General features: G+C 35.5%; 1 protein-coding gene and 1 non-coding gene across 4 annotated transcripts in view; one reads left to right on the top strand and one right to left on the bottom strand.

Annotated features, from left to right (window-relative positions):
- Csmd3 (CUB and Sushi multiple domains 3) overlaps positions 1–25,762 on the top strand; it is a 1,262,970-nt gene that overhangs the window by 1,000,637 nt on the left and 236,571 nt on the right. The window lies entirely within an intron of this gene.
- Positions 18,763–18,899, bottom strand: LOC115029472 (small nucleolar RNA SNORA17). Its single transcript, XR_003835047.1, has one exon. It is a non-coding gene; the product is annotated as a small nucleolar RNA SNORA17 (small nucleolar RNA).

Consider the following 25,762-nt stretch of genomic DNA (forward strand, 5'->3'; position numbering starts at 1 on the left):
TTAACACATTTTCAGAGTGGATATGTTTTGCTTTAATAAAGCTAATTTCTAGAACAATGACTATAAATTGACAACAAAGAACACTTCAGATCCTCTTGTTAACCTGAAAATCTTTTATATATTATCTATTAGCACTGAGAATATACCGTGTCTTATGCTGTCTCAACATCCGCCTGATTGACTGTGGGTCTTATAAGTCACTTGGATGGCTTAAAAAGTTGCTCGCCCTGAGGTCCAGCTGGATTTGTCCCATATTAATCTCTGTCCATGCATAGGTAGACAAGGGAAATTTAATGAGCAGTAAAGAGTCGTGAGAGTGGCTGAAAGTTCATGAACTTCCAAATTTTTAATTGACAGCATCATGCTGTATGACAAAGGATTTGTTGTAGCCATCTTGAATATCTGGGTCTAGATGACTACTACTCTATCAGAAGGACATGGGTTTTTATCAGTAGACACCATTAGATAACAACTTATCGCTGCTACCGACACATAAAATAAGCTGATGTTTCCAGTCCAATTTCTTGAAACCAGATAATACCTATACATTCTCCTTTCCTACCTCTAAATCTCGTCTAAGACTCTCATCTTAATTGAGAACATGGTCATCAGACAGGAAGTATTTACCTTCCACTTTATCATTGGGCTAATGCTGACTATGTTGCTAGCAATAGCAAGATGTCAACTTCAGTACTGTGTGAAGTATTTCCTCATCCCTATATACTGATCAATTTAAACATGTCTGAGTTTTATTTTTAGTATTGAGGAGAGTGACCTTTCAGAAAGAATATCATCCTCTTGTGTGTGGGTTAGGGACTTCCTGGGCATTGCCTCTCTGCCCAAGAGCATCCTCTGCCTTCTAGAATTCTATGGATTGCAAATGAAAAAAAAAAAAAACAGTAGCATACTTGCTGACAGACTACAATGAATGATTGTACATAAAATGCATGGTTTTCTGAGTTCCCCTTGAAAGCTATTAATTTTCTCTGTTCTTCTCTCATTGGAGGAAGCCATGTGGCCAGAAGAATAAGAAAGAGAAAAATTGGGCATTTTATTGTTTGACATGTATACATACCAGTTACCGTAGTGATATTTGACAGTAGTTTGTATATGTTTCACAAGAGTGAAAAGATTATTGATTGAAATAAAAATTATTTAACAAATTCCTAATTAATGTAAATTTTATTTTGGCAGATTAATATTAATTGAATTTAATCATTTTAGCTTAAATATAATGCCATATGGAGATAAGTATGAGTTATTTCTAAAATAAATCTTGAGTTAAAAATGAATAAAATGAAGTATGCTTTAGTTTATTAATATAAAAACATAATTTTGTTTTACAAATGTTCCATATTCATTCTATTTATAAACTTTAATAAGAACTCATATCTTTATTAAAGCCCCTTGATTCTCTTTGGAATTTTCATGAATTCTTTATTTGTGAATGAAAATTCTGTCCACAAGAAAGAGCTGTGCAAAGGAAGAGAGATGTGTGCATCAAAAGATTGTTTCTTATACACCATGCTCAGATACCCTGGGTAGAAGAGTGCCAGCCTAGAGCCTAATTTCTGGCTTCAGGTTTTAGCTTAACAACTTGTAGTCATTGTTGTTGTATTCAGACAAATTACCATTTTAGCCCACCTTGACATTCTCATCTTCAGAACAGTGATGATAAGTGCTTAAATCATGGGATCACATTACAATTAAACTTCACCATATGAGATAATGCTTGGCATACAGTCAAACACATGGGGACTCCTTTGTATACATTGCATTTATATGAAACATTCTCTAACCCTACACCTCTCCCTCAAAAGAAGAAAAAGGTGGACAAATCAAATAACCTAGATTTGCAGTTGAACTAGGTCTTAAAATTCAGATGGCTTGAAAATGAAATAATTATTTGCATTATTTATTTATGAAATTCAATGTTAAGTTGTATAAATAAACATCGAATTCTCAAATATGTACACATCCAGTTCTCCTAATTGTGTCACACAGCTTACTGAGGGGAGGGCTGTGGGATTAAACAGAGACGGGTCTTTTCATTCTTCCTATCTATACCTCTAGCTCTTTGGTATGATATGATTAAGCAATGGTCAGTGGCTCCCTACAAATCAAATTCCTATTTTGCCTCTGTCTGCTCTCTTTCTCACTTTGCCATAATTCCCTGCTATTGCCACATTGAGCTATTTCTTATTGCATTTTGCTATCGTTTTATCACATATCACTTCTCACATTTTTCTCTGTTCCTGTCATTTGTTTCAAATTATGATCATTCCTTCTTTTATATCTTTTAGATGGGAATGCTCTTAGAACTTGACCTGTAAATCATTTAGCACATTATCTGTCAAAAACACTCTGCTCATTTGTTCCAATTACCTTTTGAATAGGAGCCGAGGCTCTGAAATAGTTACTCTTGGAGAAAAATCATATACTAAAACATTGAACGTGAAAATATCCTATGCTATTCATAAAAGATCACCCATAATATGCTATATTACCTCCCAATAAGCCTAAAACAACTATTGTTTCTTCAGTGTAAGAAAAGAAGACAGTTGTTTCACACCACTCCAGAGGGGCTGGTGTGCTTTTCACACGTTGTGTGTTATCTGATCATGCACATTTCTGTTTTTGCCTGGTCTTTATTTGAATTCACAAAGAAAATACTTGTGCATAACTTGATTCTGCTTATTGAGAGTAGATTGCTTGTGAATACCAACTCTCCTTGTACTCTGAGTCAGATGGTAGACAGCTTCTAATGTTTCCAAGCGTCCTATTGTTAAATTGAACCTCACATCTTAAGGCAATTTCCTAATATTTATACTCTAGGTTTCCACGTCTATTGCTATTAAGAATAATAACTTGTTCGTTGGGTAAAGTTTATTGGTATTTTGCTATTACTCATAGTAATAGGCTATTTGATTTGACTCCAATATTAAAACAATTATTAAAAAATATATTTTAATTTCCCTACTTTCAATTTTCAATCATGGAGAGTTTTTTTCCTAGTAGCTTGAATTCTCAATTATTCACACATTAGTGTGTAAAAAAATATGGAACCTGGACTTATTTTGACTTCTGTATAGGTGAAATATTGTAGATGGTGAAAACTCTTAACATGGTATAAGAAAATGCGTTATTAATATAAATATTTAACAGAATACCATGACCTAAGTAAGTAATAACGATCCGTAATGTGGACTTAGTAAAACCGATTAGGAAATGTGAATATCTACTCCAAAAGTTTGCTGAAAAATAAAGCAGAAATAGGGTAAGTGACAACTTCAGGCAAATATCAAAGGGTTTTTGTTTTGTTTTCAAATTTTTCTCTTGAGAGAAAAGACACTGACAATTTTATTTTAAAGCTCAATGGGAAAAACACATCTTAGAGGGCAAAGTTGAAGATATGAGACTGAGAAGCTGGTAAAGAAGTCCTTCAGGCATGGAGAATATAGAATTTAAGAAAACTTGAGCATCTGCTTTCATGAACAGGAATATTTAATAATAACATAAGCAGCTACACAACACCATAGGTTCACATAGTGCTTTAGAGCCATAATATGTCTCAGTTTTCCAGCCTTGATTTCTCTTCAGTGCCCATCAAATCCCAACTATGAGATTCTCGGTGATGCCCAGTGTATGCACGCCCAAAGGATGTTTTAATTACGTGCTACTCATTTAGAAGCTTAAAAAAATTAATTCTTAGTTTCAGAAGCCAGATACCTGGAAGTAAGTTGTAATGTTATATCCAACCAGCAGGCTTTCGGAATGAACCTTTCCCTGCATCTTCCAAGCTTGTGGTAACTCCAGGAAACACTTGGTTCTTGGGCTGTTAGCTGAGTGACTGTTGCACTCTTCTCAACACCGCTTTGTTGGAGTCCTGTTTGTCTCTGAGGCTGATAATTACTTTGCTGGATCATAATGATAACAATTATTTAGGGCCCACTTAAATGAGCATGATATCACCGTGTTGCTTCTTAACCACTTAAATCTGCTAAAGTCACTTTCATGTGTGATGATATTCTTAAGCTTTTGTATTGATATAAGTTTGGGGGACAATATTTATTTTATTATTTTACTTATTTACATTTCAAATGCTGTCCCCTTTCCCGGTTTCCCCTCTGCAAACTCCCTATCTTATCCCCCTTTACCCTGCTTCTATGAGGGTGTTCCTCCACCTACCTACTCAGTCCTGCCTCACTGCCCTAACATTCCTCTACACTGGGGCATCAAGCCTTCACAGGACCAAGGGACTTCTCTCCCATTGATGCCAGATAAGGCTCCTTCAGCACTTTCAGTCATTCCCCTAACTGCTCCATTAGGGTCCCTGTACTCAATCCAATGGTTGGACGCGAGCATCCAACTTTGTATATGCCAGGCTCTGGCAGGGCCTCTCAGGAGACAGCTATATCAGGCTCATGTCAGCAAGCATTTCTTGGCATCCACAATAGAATCCAGCTTTGGTGGCTGTATATGGGATGGATCTCCAGGTGGAGCAGTCTTTGGATAGCCTTTCCTTCAGTCTCTGCTCCACGCTTTGTCCCTGTATTTCCTTTAGACACAAGAAATTCTGGGTTAAAATTTTGGAGATGGGGGGGTAGCCCCATACCTCAACCCAGGGCCATGCCTAACCTCTGGATAAGGTCTCGACAGGTTTTCCATCCTTTTTGTGGGGTATTTCAGCTAATACAATATTTAATTAAAACAATAGAGCACAAACTATACTCACATAATTTTAAACAGAAAATTGAATATTAATCACCATGTAAGTGACATGTAAAGTATTCACTATAGAGACTACAAATTTAGATTGAAATTTTATGGAGAAGCCTGACTTGTAAAACATTTTGAGTATGATGTGTGTATAGTGACTTAATTTTCTAGTCAGATTTCTAGATTTCTTCCATCTTCTAAAAGATTGTCATTCAACCTATTTCGTAGAATGTGTCATCTCTAGATTATATTTTGAGGGACTATATTCATGGAAGGGATAAATGGGTATAACCTCTTCTCTTGTCCAGTCAAGCTGTACTTGTCTCTGATTTGATCACTGGCTCAGTGTCTTCATTACACATGTGTCAAGTTTCTGAAGATTTCGTCAGTCTGGTTGTTAAAAAATCTTCTATGCACTGCCCAGGTTCCTTTTGATGTTGTGAGATCATTTTGTGTTTCCTGTCAATGGAGTCAGGGTTTCACGATGCAGCCCAGAAGGGTGTCAGCTGTCTTCATGGTCCCTTCCTTTCAATAATGAGGACATGATACTACCTCCAGTCAAAAGAAGTTTTGCTTTGCTTTTGCTTTTCTGTTTTTGGGGTTTGTGTGTGTGTGTGTGTGGTTTTTGTTGACATAGCTTTCACTATATTCAATTTCCTTCTTTGAGTTATAATAGAAAATTGTTTCAAGGAAACTCCTATATTGAAGAAACTTGTTTTTCTTATGGCATAGCATCATATAATTAAAATTCTTACAGTATCATTACATTTATTTATTTACTTATAGTGTGTGTATATATTTGTAAATGTATGTGCCACAGCATATGTGTTTTGGACAAAGAGCAACTTGCAACAGTTGGATTTTTACTTCCATCGGGTTGTTTCTAAGGCTCAAACTCAGGTCACAGAGTAGGTGACAAATACTTTTATCTGGCAACCCCTCTTGCTGGTCCACTCTTAAGGTTTTAACTTTTATTTCATAATTTATCATAATAGTGTATTAGAAATACTGTAATTAGATAAAGTGCCTCATTAATTCTGATGATATCGATTAGTCGTAGTTATTGAAAGCTGCGGTATCACATCTTTCACTTTGCATAAACTCTTGGGCTGTGACAGCTGATCATTGAAAATATAGCGTTGTCAAGAGTTTGAAAGGAAAGTTAATGCCTCTTGACAAGAACTAAGGTGCATGCATGTCACCATCAGTGCGCACATACCACCGTGACTGTGCACATACCACCATGTGCCACCATGAGTGTGCAAATGCTACCACAAGTGTGCACATACCACCATGAATGTGCACATGCCACCACGAGTGTGCACATGCCACCATTACTGTGCACATGCCACTATGACTGTGCACATACCACCATGACCGTACACATACCATGAGTGTGCACCGGCATTTGCTTTTGTGGGTGTTTAGACATTTGTGGGTGTGTGGACAGGCTTTAGAACTGTGAAGCTTTTCTTATGTATTATGCTTAAATGCGATGGTTTGAGTTGTGAATACATTCCTCTAAATTTCACACATTTATTGGGCCATTTGCCTTGTGATAAATCTGCTTGCAGTTTAAAATCCCCTGTTTTACTCAGCAGAGTTTAGATAATTTATATTATAGTTACCTGTCATTCTACTTAATTCAGCAATTTATATCAGTAATTTCTCCAATATTTTACTGACAAATTGCTTTATGGTTCTTTCTGCATGCTTCTTATATTAGTAAATCATTTTATTGGCTTTTTTCAGTTGTGAAGGTTTCACCATTGATAAACCCTTAAGAAGATCAATAAAGCTTTTTATATCTTTTACTTAAAGTATATGAGACTTCATTTTAACACCACTATTACATCAAAATCAATGATCATTATTTTTCAAAATGTTAACTTCTTCTAACAATAATAAATAATGTTCATGAAGTGCATGCTTACTCAAAATTTGCCTTTATTATTTAACATTACTTTTTAGAGTTTGAGCAAAATGAAACAGCATAGAATTTCAACAAAAAAGAATGGGTATGTTTTAAGCCGGGAGTGGTGGCACACACCTTTAATCCCAGCACTTGGGAGGCAGAGGCAGGCAGAGGCAGGCAGATTTCTGAGTTCAAGGCCAGCCTGGTCGACAGAGTGAGTTTCAGGACAGCCAGGGCTACACAGAGAAACCCTGTCTCAAAAAAAAAAAAAAAAAAAAAAAAAAAGGGTATGTTTTGTTTTGGGTTTTTGGCATTCTTGCTGTTTGGCAATAAGGAAAGAAAGTGACCTGACCAGATGACTCAGCAGATAAAGGCACTTGTAGTTAAACCTGTCAACCTGAATCCTATCCCTGAAACCCACATGCTGGAAAGAGACAGCCAACTCACACAAGCTGTCTTTTGACATTCACATGTACCATGACAAGTGCATGCCTTCCCACTACAACCACCAACAGACACACACATCCACACAAAGACAGAGACAGACAGACAGACAGACAGACAGACAGTCACACAGACACACACACATACACACAAAGACAGAGATAGACAGACAGACAGACAGACAGTCACACAGACACACACACAGAAAGATAAGACAGTCAGACATATAGGTATACAGACACACACATTATAAAAACATAATACCTAAATGTATGAAAACTTTAAAGAAAGCTATTTTGAACAACTGATATTTTGCCTTTTAACATAACTATACACCATTTTTATCAGTTTCTCATTTAAAATCATGTTTAGATTAAAATTCCAGTTGAAATACATTAAAACTTCATTAGAGATAGCTGAAGAAACATTTGGCATACATTTTTAATTTAAAAAAAGCAACTTAACTTGTTACAACACAGTATATACCATAAAAATGTTGTTAATTACTGAAAGATACTGGAATGCCTAAATAGTTAAAAAGAAATTAACTGTAAATCTTATTCAGATGTTTAATAGAGTTATTCAGTAACTTGTTGTGTGATACCTCAAGAGAAAAAATTCCTAAGAGGCCTGCATAAGTCAAATGGAGTCTCTATGAAACTCCAGTGAGACTATCTGCAGCAAATTAGCAGGTACCAGACCTGACCTCCAGTTGTTTCAGAGTTTTAAGAGCAAAAGATGAAAATGTGACTATATAGAAAGTAGCTGGTGTTACAGAGTCAGGGAAATAATACCTAAATGGTCAGGCAAGTACCATTTAGCTCAGTTTGCATTGAATAGGAAAAACTAGGTGGTCCAGATACCAGTTGTATGTGATAGTTTTAGCATTTAAAGTGTTCTTAAGAATATTTTCATGGGTTGCCATGACCTTAGTTTAGTAGCCTACTACAAAGTCTTCAAGAGTGCACTCAGAGTCTCTCTTCTCTCATCAGCCTACCCAGATGTAAGACAAGTAATGTGAGAAAGGGCAGTCTTCAGTGTCTGAGACCAAACATCAGGAGACTTCTCACTATTACAAGTCATCCTTGTTCAACTCATGAATGAATTGTGGTTTGTTTTATTTTGTTATCACTGAACAAGTAGCACACTGATGCTTTGTGAGGCCTAGAACCTCAGATTAATAAGGATGTTGAAAGTTTAATGCCCTTAAAAAAATAAGCATCATGTCTTATGATGGGTAGAATGTGTTGGGTATATATATATATATATATATATATATATATATATATATATATATTCACTACATTGAGTCAGTTGGTGTCTTGACAAGATATGCATGGCTTGGATTGATCAAGGTATTGGGTATCTATAAAGTCATTCCTAGACATGTCTACCTGATCAAACTAGAACAGGGGAAAGGAGCTGACTTTGACACCATTATGTGACTAGATCTTTGGCAATGGACACAGGATACATAAGAGCACAAAGGCAAGACTAAGTATTTACCAGAGCATCATGTATAAAAACTGACAGTGACTCAGCATCACTCACTCAGAATCACTCAGTGATTCTTGGATCTTTTACCAGAGGTGCCATAAATAATGTAGTAAAGTAGCAGCCATCTAGATATAAGAGCCATATGTGATAGTAATGGTCACATAATCTCTAAAGTATACAGATACCATTTTGCTAATCATTCAGTTTATCCCAAGGAATTCTTCAGATAACTAATAGGTTCTCAAGTAGGGTGGCCTCCCACAAAGCTATGACAACTTGCAGAGACCCAAGGATATGAAAGGCTATATGACATATTAATGAGATGTGACAGAGGGTACAGTTCTGGCTTACGTGTAAGAATAGTTTTCATTTCAGAGTCAGCATATGGTTTTGACAGTATATGAGTTATGATATAGTCTTGGAATGAAAATATAATTCTTAGAATTTCAGGCAATGGGTTCCTATGTGTTGAACAGTAGAACAACTTTTATGATGAGCTCTTTTGTGACAATCTGGATGTCTAAAATGATTTTGAGAATGGGGGTAGTTTTATAATAATATTATAAAGTGAGATTTCTTGACCTGTGGGTCAAAAGAGATTGAAGATGGTTATATTTGTGTCTGTACTGCAGAAGCCATTGCAGTCATATAGTCGTTAAAGAGCTTTAAAGAAGCTGGGTTAAGCTGGTCCTGTAATGAATGTATTGTGGTATCATTAAATGTGGAGGCTGAGAGGGTGGCTATTGGCATAGGCAATAAGAAGAACACAGGAATCAAATCAACCACAGTAATATATTTACCAGCTAAACATTAGTTGTACCTAGTACTTTTAAGAACATTGCCAACAGGTTTCTAAATTGGTAGGGCCATGGAATTGCTTAGCAATTTACCTTGAGATTTTGTTTACTTTGGCTTTTAAAATAGACAAATTACACTGTGAAGTGATTAAATCGGGAGGTTAACCATCCCATCTTCTTTGAGTAAATCTTGGATATTGAATTTCAGTCTCTGAAGGGCCTATATTATTTTACATTAGACTGTATTAATTATTTTAATTGAGGGTAAAAATCTATGGCAGTCCCAATTTGTCAGGCCTATTACAAGTACCAAAAACTTAATTTAATTTATTACTATTTTGGCCAGAGCTTCCATAGCCAGTGTGAGATATTTAGTCAATGCAATATTTATAATATTAAAATGAGGCATAATTATTCATCATTTTATTACTTATAACTATTGCATACTATGTTGTGTCTATTGTCTAGATTTAGTTAAGTTTACAAAGAATATTTTTAATCTGATGTGCTCTATTGATTAAGGCCACAAAATTTACCAGTTGTGTATCTCAATAGATTGTAATATTATTTCCAATCTTGTATTATGGAAGCAAGGAAAACAAGTCCTTTGCAATTTTGCTGTACAATATTTTGTAGTGTAGCTTAAACTAGTAAGCAGGAAAGGATGGTTTTCCTTCAATTTTCTATTTTCGTATTTGTGCAAAGATCTTTATATTTGTTTTTGTTTTGACTTGCTTTTATTTATTTTTATGTTTGTGTGGATAGTTTTCAATAGGTATTGTTCATACATCTGTGTTTTTACTTTGATTATATTTATAACTCTTACTCCATAATAACTCTAGTATAATGAAGGTTAAAGTCTCCCTCATGGAAGTGCTTACTTGTAGGTTATAATCCTCTCTGCTTCAAGATAATTTTTTTTAAAAGTCCTTAGTTATACCATGAAGATGCCAAAATGGTATTTTTATCTTTTTATCTCCTTCCTTAGTAATTTCTAACAAGTTGGCTCATAGTGCAACTGCTTTTGTGTCATTAGATTTGTGAAACCCCTCATTTAATTCATTTAATTCATATTTCATCCTTATTTTTTGCATAACTGAGAAATTATATAATTTTTAACACATTTATTTAGAACTCTTTCAAATAGCCTTAAGGGCTGTCCTGAAGGTCCCAGTGTTTACCATTTTGCTGAGATAGCCACATCCCCAACTCCTGGATTCAGCGCTATTTCTAATTATTATGGAGTCATTAACACTAAAGGGAGGACATTCCTCAGAAGGAAAGAGTCCTCCATTGTTAGGGGGTCCAGAAAATACGTTCATTACTACACAAACAAGCCTTATTCACACAGTAGCCATCAACACTCGCAGAGGCTCACCCTGGGCCCTGTCCCAGGGGCAGGAATCATGTCACTCGGTCCCCACCAGGGCCAGGCCAGACTAGCCAACAAAGTATCACTGTCACAAGATAAGAGCCTGTTCTGTAAAGAGTTGAAACCAGAATCTTGAATTATGATCCAATAAAAGACAGAAATGTCTAAGCTTGACACATGGTCTAGGTTCAGTTAAAGAACTATCTCTTGCTTCTAAAGGTTTACAACTTCTAGCATAGAGTGATGAAATCTGTAATAAATAAAAATCAAGATTTCTAGCAAACAACAGCATCTCATTACTAAAGCAACCCAAAAAAATTAGAGAAGAAAGTAAACAAAAGCCTTAGGTGGTCATGATCCTTTCCTTGACAAGTCTGTATTATATAGTCAGGATTTTTAGTTAAGACCACCTCTAAAACAGTTCCAAAAAGGCACAAGAGAGAAAAAGAAATGATCTTGGCTTTTGAGTTTTTATGCATGATTGAGTCATCCTACTACAAACCTGCATGATTGAAATTTCCTGCAATATCCAGTGGAAAATATGAAGGCTTCCTAGTCAGTTCCCCATACCTGAGGGTCCATGTAAGGAGGTGGAGAAAGCCTTCCTGCTCACAGCCGAACATCAAACACATCTTCCATCTTCTTAACCAAATGAATACAGTAGAAGAAATTCATATGTCATATTATATACATATATATGAATATTTCCCTTGTCACCACATTTTGTATTCTCATTCCACTTCAAACAAAATTAGTTCCTTTCAACTTACAATGAAATGACTATAACATGCTGTAGAATATGACTCGATGAATTTTCAAAGTGACTGTCATTTTATCTAATACAGGTTCAAATGACAAATGCCTGCCCTGAGTCATTATGGGATGTATGTCAATGTTGCTACTTCACATTTCTTTCAGTTTTTAAGCAGTTATGGGTACAATTTATGCTTAATAATTCAAGAGAAAATTGGAAAACATTGTACAGTAACATGAAATATCGTTGTTTACTCAGATTTTTCAGTATTTCACAATGGCATATTCTCTCCTGTATGTTTTTCTGCAGGTTAAATTTCTTTTTGGTTGTGTGGTTGATGGATTGATTGGTTTTGATTGTTTGTGTGTATGTGTGTGTGTGTGTTGTGTTCATGTGTGGTGGTGGGATGTGGAACTGTTCCCAAAAATAAGGATTCAGGTGGGGGATGTTAAGTTGGCCTCTCTATAGTTGTTCATCTTATTCCCTTGAGATAGGATCTCTTAGCGAATCTGGACACTATGGAGAAAGGCAAGAAGCCTTACTCCTTGTCTCTACACTCCTGACAACCTGGCTCTGGGATTATAAATGTATGGCTACAGCTAGCTTTTAAATTGGATGCTGACATCTGCAAAAGTCCTTAGGGGTATGCAGCCTGCACTCTTAACTACTAATCAGTCTCCACAGATCATGTGGAATAATGGAAAATAATATGAAATGGTAATCCACATATTGTCCTTTATCTGTCTAAACTTGGTGCTGTGGACTTGAATAGTTGCTTAAACTCTTCCAATTTATTCTCTTAGTTTTTTTGAGAAAGAGTTTCTCTGTGTATCCCTGACTATCGTGTAACTCACTCTGCACACCAGGCTGGCTTCAAACTCAGATATGCCTGCCTCTGTTGAGTTAAAATATTGTACCACCATGCCTAAATTATATTCTCATTCTGATTTTCATAGTTATATAGTGTTTGCATTGTAATTTTTCTGATGTCTTTGTTCTGTGTTCTTCTAGTATGAATACTACATATGACATAAGGAAGTTTTGATGTTCATTTTATTTTGATTTTCTTATGACATGGGTTCTTGTTATTTTACCCTTCTGGCTAAAAAACTTGGTCTTCCTATGTAAATCTACCTCCAAATCTGGAGAGTATGATACCAGAAAAGAAAGTTAGGAAAGTATCTCCAAGACTTTTGAAACTCAGGTCAGCTCACAGAACCCCATGAATTTATGGGATCACCATAAAAGTAAGAAATTGCAAGCAAGATACTGCAAGCTCTATCTGGTTTTCTTATGTACCTACAAATCCCATAAATATGGCGATTATTTTTATTTTCTGTTTGGCAGACAAATACATGCTATCAATTGTACTACAGAATATTTTAAAGAGGAATCTAAAAAAGAATTTTCCTATAGTTTATATAAACTCAGTATTTCAGGCACATTGCTTATATTGAACATAGGAAATTCAAATGGAGATTTGTAGCTAGGATATTTTCTACATTCACCGAATCTGTGTAAACTAGTAAACTATCAAGCTAAATGTCAGAGTTTCATTTTCCATGTTTTTTTCTAAAGAAAAATTTTATAAAATGAATAAGTTCTGAGTTTTAATTTTGTATAGTACTTATTTTATTGTTACAGGTATTACCAATTAAAGTTTTAATAAAAATGTTTTTACTCAAAGTCAAGGTTGGGAAAAAAAGTGTTTCATTGATAATAAAAAAAATCAGTGGTACTTTTGTGAACCAGAGCAAACAATTTAATACCCAAACATTTAAATTTCATCTTATCATGAACAAATCATCTCTGCAGTTATTTTTACTCTCAAGATAATTTGTTCGCTGTATTTCGTTTAGTCTTTTGGGAGCATAATGGCTTCCTTTCTGTTTACCCAACCCTTTGTATCTCTTTTTAAATTCTAACTGTATAGAAATGTCCTATTAATAACTATAACATGATTATAAATACTATAATCATGTTACAACTAAGATCTATGGGTCATTTTTTTTTGTGAGTGACAGTCTTTCACTAAATGGATCAGTTATATATTCAAAGACTGAGCACATCTCTCCTTTTTGATTTAGAATCTGAAATAATTGGTTTATAAACAACAGTAGTTTCTGGCCCTTTAGAAGAACACAGAAAATAAACTTTCTAACTGAGCACCCTATTTAATAATGTGGATGATTGGGGGAAAATTGTGAAAGTTGACATTTGAGAGAAAGCTCTGGAAAACCCAGGAGGTTCACAGAAGGGGGCCTGGAAATTAGTTGTAAACGTGCAATAAACATATTAGAAAAATTTGCTACAGGAAATTTGTAATTATTAGATAGTGGACAAAGGATCCTTCCCAGAAGGATCAAATATAAATCAGGAAGATAGGTGGAGGGTTTGAAATAAATCTCTATATAGTAAAACTATCAAGTCAACATAAACACGATGCAGAATGCATGAAAGACATGCTCTTTATTTCTTGGTGGCATCAAAAATGCAGATACTTCAGAGGTATTTGTGAGAGGTACTGGGGAGATTAATTTAGCCTATAAACAGAAGGAGGCTTTGTCAAGAAAATTAGAGATTAATAAAATGGATGCGTGTCGATTGTAGAGTAATTCATATATGTCTTGAATTGTGCACTGGTGCTTCACAGTGTTGCTATAGATGGTGCATTGGAAGGGGCAATTAACATCACAGAGGCATTAAGACCTACTGCCTGAAGCCTTTGTGGTATCAGGACTTGAAACGGAAATCCAAAATCTAGTCATTAGCTTAAATTCAGGGTTGTTAGCTGACTCAGGGAGTACAAAACCTTCAGATGACCGACCCACGTGGATTCCAATCAGCCAATCCCTGTGGGATAGTTGGATAAGTTACATTGGCAATTGTTCAATTTACTGAGAAAATATAATCAGCAAGGTTGTCAATACTGACACTTTGCCTACAACCCTTCATGTTAGTATTTATATCCTTATCCATACCTATATATCTACTCAAGTGCAAGTAAATGCAATTAATTATCAAGTTATAGATCAGAGTTACTTAAACTGAAGGGGATCTTGAAATGAAACTTGAGGTATTTGTATGAAATTTGCATTAAACTGCCATAGCTGGAATACTGTTGCCTATATTGAGAAAATTCTTTGAAACTCATTAAAACAGCCTTTCCGAAATGTAAGAACAGTAGAAAATCTACAAAGAGTGTGGAAAAAAGCTTAGCTTCAAGAATTTTAAATTATTTCTAGCTTATGTTCCCTAAATTTTGACAGCATTTAACATGCTATGACCTATCTATTATATATAGATACATGAAACACTGTAAAATATATTGGCTGTTTTCTCTCTTCTATAAAAAAAAAAAGTCATAGGATTTTAAAGTTATAAAGATGTTGTTACTCTTCAAAATACCATTATTTATTTCTGAATTAAATAACAGAAAGTGACATTTAGGCCATCAAGACAGCTCAGTAGTTAAAGCAGCCTGCTACCAAGGCTAAGAAACTGTGATCCTCCAAACACAAATTGTAAAAGAAAAGAAGTTCGATTCCCACAGGTTCTCTTTTGACCCCCTTCACATACAGTTAGCATGTACAACAACACATAGGGACATGCACAACACACAATAAGTAACAAATAAATCACAGATTATTTTAAAATGGTTGAGTTTAGAACCTGTATAATTTATTGAGAATTTATATTCTAAACTGAAAACCTTATAAAGTTCTCATGTTATTAAAATTCTATAGTATATTCAGTAGTATGCATTTCTTGATGAAAAAATTTTCAAGGACTTCTATGGAAAAATATCTTGAGAAGTTCTTGAATGTATAGAATGAAATAATTTCATGTCAGAAATTCAAATGCTCAAGACATGAAAGTTCTCATCTTTTCCAGAGTTTTACTTAAATTTCCAAAGTGTAGAATGTGTCAGAAAGGGTAAAGGAAGATAAAAAGCCTCAAAGCAAGGTATAGGTGAAGAGGAAATGTAAGGGGGTAGATTTACACCATTCTGACCTGTGATTTTTCTACAGGATCATATCTTTCAGATCTGAGTTTCTGTTCAGACTGTAGCTCCACCATTGTTACCTTTATGTTAAAGTTCCTGCTTGGCCAACTCTTTGCTACCTGTGAGACTGAATCACCAATTCATACTTACTCACACTTCTCCCCCAAACTAAAATTTGCCAGAGATACAGATGTGTTTCCATTGTAAAGTGCTTGCCTGCCAAATGCAAAACCCCCATTCATATCACCTGTAGTATCAGAAATAAAAATGCCACAGATACCTCCACAATTCACAACATCATGTTTCCTTGTATTTATCACTTGTGAGATAAGATTGACAATTTTTTTCTACAGTCCTTGAAATTCCTTCCTCTTCTCCATCCCAGTATAGGAACAATAAGCCAGAAAGTTGTGTGGACTAGCCAAACATATTTTCAGTTTTATTTGGTTTTGATTTTCATGTTATCTATGAATTCCAAAAAAGTAGATCTTTACCTAAATGATATTCTCTTCTGTAATATGATATTAATTTGAATGCAAAGAGCCAAGCTTTGTGGGATGAGAATATATTTTGTATACCAGAAAATATATTGTGCCACATAAATATTTGACATAGATTTGTACATGATTTTTATATAAGCATAATTTCTTAAGAAATTCATTTTTAATTTATAGTTGAACAATAAATTATTACTGAGTTTCCTTTGCCTTGTTGGTTCTTTTCCTTGGTTTTGTATTACATTTAGAAGATAATGTTCATAGTTAAATGAGGGATGGTATCTAGGAATGCTGTTTTAAACCCGAAGAGTATCACTAGTCATGAAAAGGATATTTGTAATTACATGAACAACATATGGTCTGCTATGAACTTTACCTGCCTGTGACATCAGTCAAATGCACTAGTCCTTTTCACATCATCTCATCCACAAAATAGTATTGATTATCTTTATGCTGACATGCCACTGAGAATTTTGTAAACTTGGAACAGAAATTTGCCTTCCTATGGATGTTTGTAACCTACACCATGGAGATCCATCTCAGATTGGCCTAGTCTTCTTGATACCTCCTTTTCTGGTTAATTAACATTAAGAGCTATATTTTATGGATATTCTTTAAGTATTTTTTTACACAGAATAAGTATTTGGTTGCATTTGTTTGCTTCAAATAGACTTCTTTCCTTCCCAGGAAGCATACACATGTTCTCTTGTTAATAGAATTCCAAAGAACAATTTTAGTCAGTGCTTACTACACTTGAGAAGCAGCTACAGGCATGTTAGTGGCTAGCTTTCCTTGTTTAATGAAATGCAAGCCACAAACCATTGATCTCTTCATCTGGTGATTGGTTTGTATTCCAATTGGCTACAATCTAACATTCACCATATTTTGTTTTGTTGTTTTTTCACTTTTTTTTTCTGGAGTCTGCAGTAAGTTTTCTGTGGATTTCCTACTTGACAATGACGTTGGTAATAATAGTAAGTCTATTTACAAAGCAAACATTGGATTATTCACCTTGCAGCTTTCTATCATTGATTTAATATAACCTTTATACCTTAATTCTCCTTCACATATATTTCTGCTTCAGTGTTTTGTTTATATTTCTGATGTTTAGGAATACAATATGGATGTGCTTCCTGATAAAGCTGGGGTCAGAATTTTATGAATCAAACTGGCTGCTGATCACAATTTATTTTTGCACTCAATTTGTTATGAAATATACCTTCTATCAACAGTTAAATATAATAAAAAATATAAAACTATTCTTTCATTGTTTTTTATTCTCTGAGAATTCCCTTCAGTATTTAAAACATAGTATTATTGGTTCTTTATGAATATCACATCATGTAACCCAGTCCCACTCATCTTCCCCTGTCCCTCCTTGTACCCATCCCTTCCCCTTGCAACCTCCCATGCAACAGATTTGTCTAGACTTCTTTGCTTGCAAATGTTCATTGTAATGATTGATCTGGTACAAGGCATATAGCATCTGCCACTCTATCAGTACTGGAACACTAAGGAATTTCTGTCAGATATCCTTTTATTGCCCTGTGTGATGGTGATCCTGTAGTTTCAGATCTACAGGACTGGCCCCTTCATATACTCCCGCAGTACATCAATGTGGGCCACTTCAAAGACCTAGATTTGAGCCCCTGAGGTATCTGAGCTGGTGAGCTTTCCCATTCTCAGGCTCTTGGAGCAGGTTATCAGCAATCTCCACAACCAGAGCTGGCTCTACTCTCCTGCCCAGAAGAGGTATAGGTCCTTCAAAGCCAACTCTCCTACTCTAATGAACTCAAGACCAACTATGTAGGTCTGATGTAGGTGGCGAGTGGTAAAAGGGGAAAATCTTTCTTAGTCATGTCACCACACAGCAGACAAGTGGTCAGGCCAGCTTTCTCATGGTTATGCACTCAGAGCTGGCTGTTCTGTGTACCCACCACCAGGGTCAGCTCTACTGTGCTGCCCAGGTGAGGTGCAGGGCTAGCTCTCCTGAGTACTGCATCTGGTGAGGGGCAGGGACAGCTCTCCTTCTTTCATGACCTCAGGACCAGGTCTTCCAACTGCCACAGATGGAAAGGGGCACGGGGGTAGGAAGGTATCTTCTCCTTTGGGAGAAGAGGGGCAAAGCCAGCTGTCCCATGCTCACACTCTCTGGACCTAGGGCTTACTTATAATTCCCTCAATGTGGCAGTGTGTGCAGACTCTCTCTGAGTACTATTGTTGGCTAGCGGCAGTTTCAGCTCACCTACTCTTCTGCCGCGCAGGGACAGATCTTCCATGATACCCAGGAGAGGGATCTGTGCGGCCAGTTCTGCACAGCCCTTACACAAAAATATGCCCCTGGGTGACAGCCTAGACCAGCCATGTCTGCCTGGCCTTTGGTATAATAGGTCAGCTGCAGGGCAATGGACCCAGACATGGCCCCAGTAACAGTACAGGCTAGGACCCCACCATGATCCCAAGTACCACCATCAGCTACTTGCACCAGACTATTCTAACTACCCTCAAGTCTCCAGTTCTGCCTTTCTTCATTGTGACCACATAGTTCTGATTCTTTCTCTTCCATTTCCCCATCACTTACTTGCTCCTTTTAGTTGCACACAGGGTCTCTGAGGCTTTGGAGTTGTCTCAGGTTTAAAGTCAGGAGTGCTATGCCCTGCGTGTGCATTATGACTCGAGGGAGGGCCATCTCAGGCATTGTCTGCCCCATTAAGCCTGTGAGGAAATGACTGGTAGTCATTTCATGCTTGCTTTTTCAGGAAGTATTAGGCTATTAATCATTCAGATGTTCACAGGTAAGAACACTGAGCATAGACATAGCGTCGTTCCTCTCTATCACCTACTGACACACATGCTACATGGCACAGCAGCCACATCAGCAATGCATCTAGGGACAGGGTCTTCAATTTTTTAAGTATCTTTAATTTGCCCTTTTCATATTTGAAGAATTAAAAACATAAATTTTCCCACTGAGCCAAAATACTATGTAATTTTGTGCAAATTATTTCTTAATAACTTATACTTCATTAGGTTTAAATGGGTTTTTGTTTCCCCAAAATGGAAAGGCCAAGTCTTAATTTTAAAGTCAGCTAACAGGTTCTGGGTCTCTATTTTATTGTCTCTAGAATGTAGGCACTGAAGGGAATCCTGGGAAAATCTTTCACTAGAATCTTTATTTCAGTTGAGTCTGTTGTGACCTCTTTGTCTTGCTCCATATCCCCAGATGAATGAAAACTAGATGTGGATTCTTTTTCTGTGCTATTTACTCCATGAATTTGACAAAGTAATATGTTAATTTTCTTTAAACTGAGTAAACAATTATACTGTGTTCTTGGTTTTTAACCAAGAAATGAGAATCTCTGTAAAGAGATATTAGAGCATTTAGCACAGTTCATAGGATATAAAAAAATGTAGAATAATTTTAATGATATTTGGAATAACCTCACATCCCTTAGCCATTATTTTTAATTACATATAATTGTTTCTCTTCACTGTTTCTTAATTCATTATTCAGAGGATAAGACGAAAATGTCTTCAAGATATTTAAAGCAAAAGATTTTTAAAATAAATTTCAGTTACTATACTCATAAAAGCAAGCAAATAATAATGACTAAAAGTAAATTGAAAGTATAAATTCTAATATCCTTTCATTGACCTACAATGGAATAAGCAGTAAATATTATTTGTTTATTCTGGTACCACGGTAAGTAACTTTACATGTTTGGTTTTAATTCAAACACCTTTTTTTATTATTTATTTTTTAATTAGGTATTTTCTTCATTTACATTTCAAAAGCTATCCCATAAGTCCCCCAGACCTTCCCCCCACCCCCCTACCCACCCACTCCTACTTCCTGGCCCTGGTGTTCCCCTGTACTAAGGTATATAAAGTTTGCAAGACCAAGGAGCCACTCTTCCCAATGATGGCCGACTAGGCCATCTTCTGATTCATATGCAGCAAAAGACATGAGTTCCGGGGGTACTGGTTAGTTCATATTGTTGTTCCACCTATAGGGTTGCAGACACCTTTAGCTCCTTGGGTACTTTCTCTAGCTCCTCCATTGGGGCCCCTGTGATCCATCCAATAGCTGACTGTGAGCATCCACTTCTGTGTTTGCTAGGCCCCGGCATAGTCTCACAAGAGACAGCTATATCAGGATCCTTTCAGCAAAATCTTGCTGGTGTATGCAATGGTGTCAGCGTTTGGAGGCTGATTATGGGATGGATCCCCGGGTGTGGCAGTCTCTAGATGGTCCATCCTTTCATCTCAGCTCCAAACTTTGTCTCTGTAACTCCTTCCATGGGTGTTTTGTTCTCAATTCTAAGAAGGGGCAAAGACTTTGGTCTTCCTTCTTCTTGAGTTTCATGTGTTTTGCAAATTGCATATTGTATCTTGGGTATTCTAAGTTTCTGGGCCAATATCCACTTATCAGTGAGTACATAACGTGAATTCTTTTGTGATTGGGTTACCTCACTCACGATGATGCCCTCCAGGTCCATCCATTTGCCTAGGAATTTCATAAATTCATTCTTTTAATAGCTGAGTAATACTCCATTGTATAAATGTACCACATTTTCTGTATCCATTCCTCTGTTGAGGGACATATGGGTTCTTTCCAGCTTCTGGCTATTATAATTAAAACACCTTTATCTGTTAAATTTCATGATGACATGATCAGGCCTGACAATTCTAGGAGTATAGAGTGATCTGAGTATGTAGATCACTATTTAAGCCATCTACCCTAAAATTAAACACAACTGCATGTTTAAACAAGTAATAGATGGTCCATAAAGTTATAATATGATATGCACATATGTGTATGTACTTATTTATCTGAAGTGGTCTTTATAAGAGTTAAAGCTGCTCAAGGAATCATCTTTAACACTCAACAGAATCTGCACCCCTCCTTTAATAGTTCACATTTTTGATAAAGTAAAGATATGTCTATTAGGTAAAATAGTTATACTCCTATTAAAAGTTCAAAGAAGGTTTAATCACAAAAAATACTAGTATAGATAACCAAGTTTTATTTCTTATCAACACTTATTTTTTAATATGCTTTAACTGAAACAAAACCCTTGATTTTGCCACCTCCCTTTTCTTGTTCTAGATTCTCTAAGCTCTTTCAATGCCTTCCTACTCTCAAGTTGTCATCTTCTTTTTTTATTATTATTCGATACATATGTGTATGGACAAATATAAAGATATAACCTACTGAGTATATTTTTACTGCATACATATATAAAATATATTATTGGATATACATATATATGCAACTATATTACGTGTGTGTGTGTGTGTGTGTATGTGCATGTGTATGTTTATGTTCAGGGCTGATCAATCTGCACTAGGCATCCAGAAAGAGGGATAAATAAATAAAAATAAATATTATTTTCCCCTTCCTTTTCTTCTTCCAACACCTCCTATGTAACCCTTTTCTTCTCCCTCTCTCTCAAATTAATTGCTTCCCTTTCTTTATTTGTTGTTTCACATATATACCTAAATACAGAAATGAACCTGTTCAGTATATTTCATGGTGCTTTTATTTTGTACACATTTCAGAAAATCTATCATATATATAATTTTTCATATAACTCACTTGCTCTTTCCAAGGATCCTTATTGTTTTGAGAATCCATGTGATGATATGATGTATATATTTTAAATATGCTTTAGTAACAGTAATTTAAAAGCTTGAGAGACTTATTGAAAAGTAAAATATATTTCTTGAAAGTCCCTGCATGGATTTATTTTCATTGTTTTGCACACAGGTGGACTATGGAGTTTGCTAAGATAGAGAAGTTTAGTGGAGGAGGTAAAAATGCTCACTTTCAGTGTACCCAGGAACCTCGCAGTGTGTTCCGGCAGATTGATAATATACAGATCATAAGTCCTAGCTGGGGTACAATCTCAGCCACTGGTTCTGTGGCAGAAATGTGACCAACTGAACAAATTCTGTGGGGAAAATTAGTATCTCACCAGGAAAATAAACGTTCCCAAGCTTTGTTAAAAATAAGGATGATAATAAATTTCTTTATACTAATTGAAATTAAATGCTTTTAAAACCCAAATTAAAATGTATTTTAGAAACGATTATTCATATTCACAAATAATCATTAATTTAATAATATTTAAAGACCACATAATTAAATAATGTAAAGAATGCATTGACATAGAAAATAAAATTAACTTTGTATTTAATGATTTTGAAAATTTTAAGAGTAATGTTATTATAATTGTTTTAATCACACAGATGAAGTCTTATTTTAAATAGTTTATACCATTTCTAGAAAAAACAAAGTATCTTTGAAAATATCTTTAACTCTCTAATGTGTATCTTTTGTTTTATCTCTAGTTGTTTATATTAGTATGTATAAAGTAGTAAAGGTAGAAAAATATTCTATTTCTACTCACATTTTTCATTACATTTACTTATTGTTGTTTGATTGGGTAAGTCTGTTGCAGAGGTCAGAGAACAAGTTGTGTGAGTTTGTTCTTCCCATGGCATGGTGTCCAGTAATAAAAACCAGGTAGTATCTAAGTGTTTCTCTTTCAACATAACACCATGACTGAAAAAAAAAAGGTGCGAAGGAAAGTGTTTATTTGCCTTGTATTTCCATATTGCTGTTTCATATTGAAGAAAGTTAGGCCAGGAACTCAAAAAGAGCAAGAACCTGGAGACAAAAGCTGATGAAAAAAGCAATGCATATTGTCTTGCTGCGCATGGCTTTCTCAACCTGCTTTTTTTTTTTAAATTTTATTTTTTCATTTTCTCCAATATTTCTTTTATTTTTAAACTTATTGGATATTTTATTTATTTACATTTCAAATGCTATCCCTTTCTGGTTTCCCCTTCCAGAAACCCCCTATTCCATCTGCCTCCCCATGCCTCTATGAGGGTACTCCCTCACCCACCACCCACTCCCTCCTTCCTGTCCTGGCATTCCCCTAAACTGGGACATCAAGCCTTCATAGGACCAATGGCCTCTCCTCCCATTGATGTCCAACAAGGCTACACATATGGCTGGAGTCATAGGTCGCTCCATGTGTATTCTTTGGTTAGTGGTTTAGTCCCTGGGTGCTCTCGGGGGTCTGGTTGGTTGATATTGTTATTCTTCCTATGGGGTTGCCAAACTCTTCAGCTCCTTCAGTTCTTTTGCTAACTCTGCCATGGGGACCCCATGCTCAGTCCAATGGTTGGCTGTGAGAATCCACTTCTGTACTTCTCAGGCTCTGGCAGAGCCTCTTAGGAGACAGCTATATAAGGCTCCTCTCAGCAAACCCTTCTTGGCATCAGTATGGGTTTGGTGTCTGCATATAGGATAGATCCCTAGGTGGAGCAGTCTCTGGATGGCCTTTCCTTCAATCTCTGCTCCACACTTTGTCTCTGTATTTCCTCCCATGATTGCTTCCCCTTCTAAGAAGGACTGAAGTATCCACACTTTGGTCTTCTTCTTCTTGAGCTTCATGTGGTCTGTGAATTGTATCTTGGGTATTCCCAGCTTTTGGGTTAATATCCACTTATCAGTGAGTGCATATCCTGTGTGTTCTTTTGTGACTGGGTTACTTCACTCAGGATATTTTCTAGTTCCATCCATTTGCCTAAGAATTATATGAAGTCATTCTTTTTAATAGCTGAGTAGTACTCCATTGTGTAAACGTACCATATTTTTTTGTAACCATTGCTTTGTTGAAAGACATCTGGGTTCTTTCCAGCTTGTGGTTCTTATAAATAAGGCTGCTATGAACACAGAAGAATATTGATCCTGTCAAACTACTACACAGACTTTCTGATAGAAAAAAAAGTTAATCAAACTTCTGAAAATCACTCTTTACTACAGAATCTTTATCTAAAACAATTCACTGATAGTTTTACATTTTTAAAAGTTGACAGCCTGAAACACATTTTTGTGCTATGCATTTTATTCTTACAATCTTGACCTAAAATGATTAATCTCTTATTTCTTATACGTCAACCTCAGCATTGCATTTTCTTATGCCACTTTGATTAGTCTGAGAAACCAGTTTTTGTGACTCTGAATTATATTATAGCAATTTTAGGTTAATACTTTAAATTATCATAGTATAACCAATAGAATTATAGAGATATATGACAATGTTTCTGTTTTGTTTTGTTCTTACAATATTTTACAGGTGTTGTTTATCACTACCTAAACTTGTTAGTTCTTTTACTTAAGCCATTTTTTATCTTTTCCCAGCCTAGGATAATGTATCTGTAAGATTAAGATAATAATCTTATATAGTTATTTGGATGATTGGCCTTAAACGCAACTACATAAGACCAAGAATATTTAAATGCTTCATACACATTAACTGTAGCTGCTCATATTCTCATACTATTGATGTTTCCCAAAAAACTATTTGCAGGAGTGTCTTCTTGTAAGACACTGAGGGACTCTGCCTCCAGTTCTAATTGGTAAATAAAAATGCCAGCAGCCAATGGCTGGGCAGGGCATACAGAGGAGAGACTTTAGGATTCCTAGATTAGGGAGAAAGAGGAATGGAGGAGAAGGATCCACTATGCCAGGAGAGGAAAAAGGAGAGGAGAGCTGTCATGCCTGAGGAGAGTAGAGGACAGGGAGGCATAGCTGGCATGGGAGGAGCCAGGAGAGTGAGGCCCAGCACAGTCAAGACATAATATAGGATTTAGTAAGTAAAACTTGGGATTATTGGTGGGAAGTGATTAACTGGATGGAGGTAAGGAAATGTCCCAGCCATTGAGCTAATTAAGCCATATGAAAATATAAAGGCAGTGTATGTGTCTTTCATTCAGAAACACAGGACATTGAGGAGGCACCACCAGATTTTACTTAATTATTTTCTATTTCTACAATTAATTATAATTATTTTTATTTATATATAATAAAATTAGCATTATAAATAAAATAGGATTATTTCACACATTTCAGTCATATCTCCCACAACTTGAAAACATTCCCCTGCATTTCTATAATAAAGCTCTTAAACCATAGTAAAAAAAAAAAAAAGGAAACATTTCTCATGATATTAGAAGCAAATTCTATATAATATAACAAATTCTATATAATATAAACATGTGGAAATATCATTATTTTATAACTCTCTGAATGCTGGAATTCCTAGTACCTGTAACAGATTTGTTTTTTTGTTTCTTAATAGAGTTTTTTAAAATACAGAAATAATTCAGAATTTCATGTAACTGTAACACTGTAGTAGCAATTTATCAAACATATGTAAATATTGGAAAGCAATATATTGCTTTCAAATGATTAATTCAAAGTAAATGAATGATTCTTTTAAAATTTACAAAGCCATATAACATCGACAGCTGATTTTCCAAGAAAAGACAGGAAACATTGGTTTTTCTCTCCAATAGTAATAATAGATAGAAGTATTGTTAACACTGGTCAGTATTCTCATAATTTAGTGAGTTAGACTGAATGATTAAATCTTAAGTTAAAAGTAAATTTTGGATACAGACTTATAAATCGACTATGACATAAAAAAATTAACTTATTTTTTAACAGAAAATAAATTGAACATTTTGAAGAGATTTTTCATCTATGTTAAGAGATAAATTCTATCATACGTATATAAATGAGAAAAAGTATTCAGCACATTTGAAAGATGACCTGTCAAAACTAAGAGAAGGTGGGAAGATGAAACTTTCTCAAATAGCCTCAAAGAGGTGCACACTATCCCATAGTAGTATAATGAGAACAGGTACAAAAGAAAATGGTAAGAGCAAACCAAAATGTGTTT

This window comes from Mus caroli, unplaced genomic scaffold (genome assembly GCF_978045245.1).
Source record: "Mus caroli unplaced genomic scaffold, Mus_caroli_1 scaffold_16, whole genome shotgun sequence".
In the NCBI taxonomy this organism is placed as follows: Eukaryota; Metazoa; Chordata; class Mammalia; order Rodentia; family Muridae; genus Mus; species Mus caroli.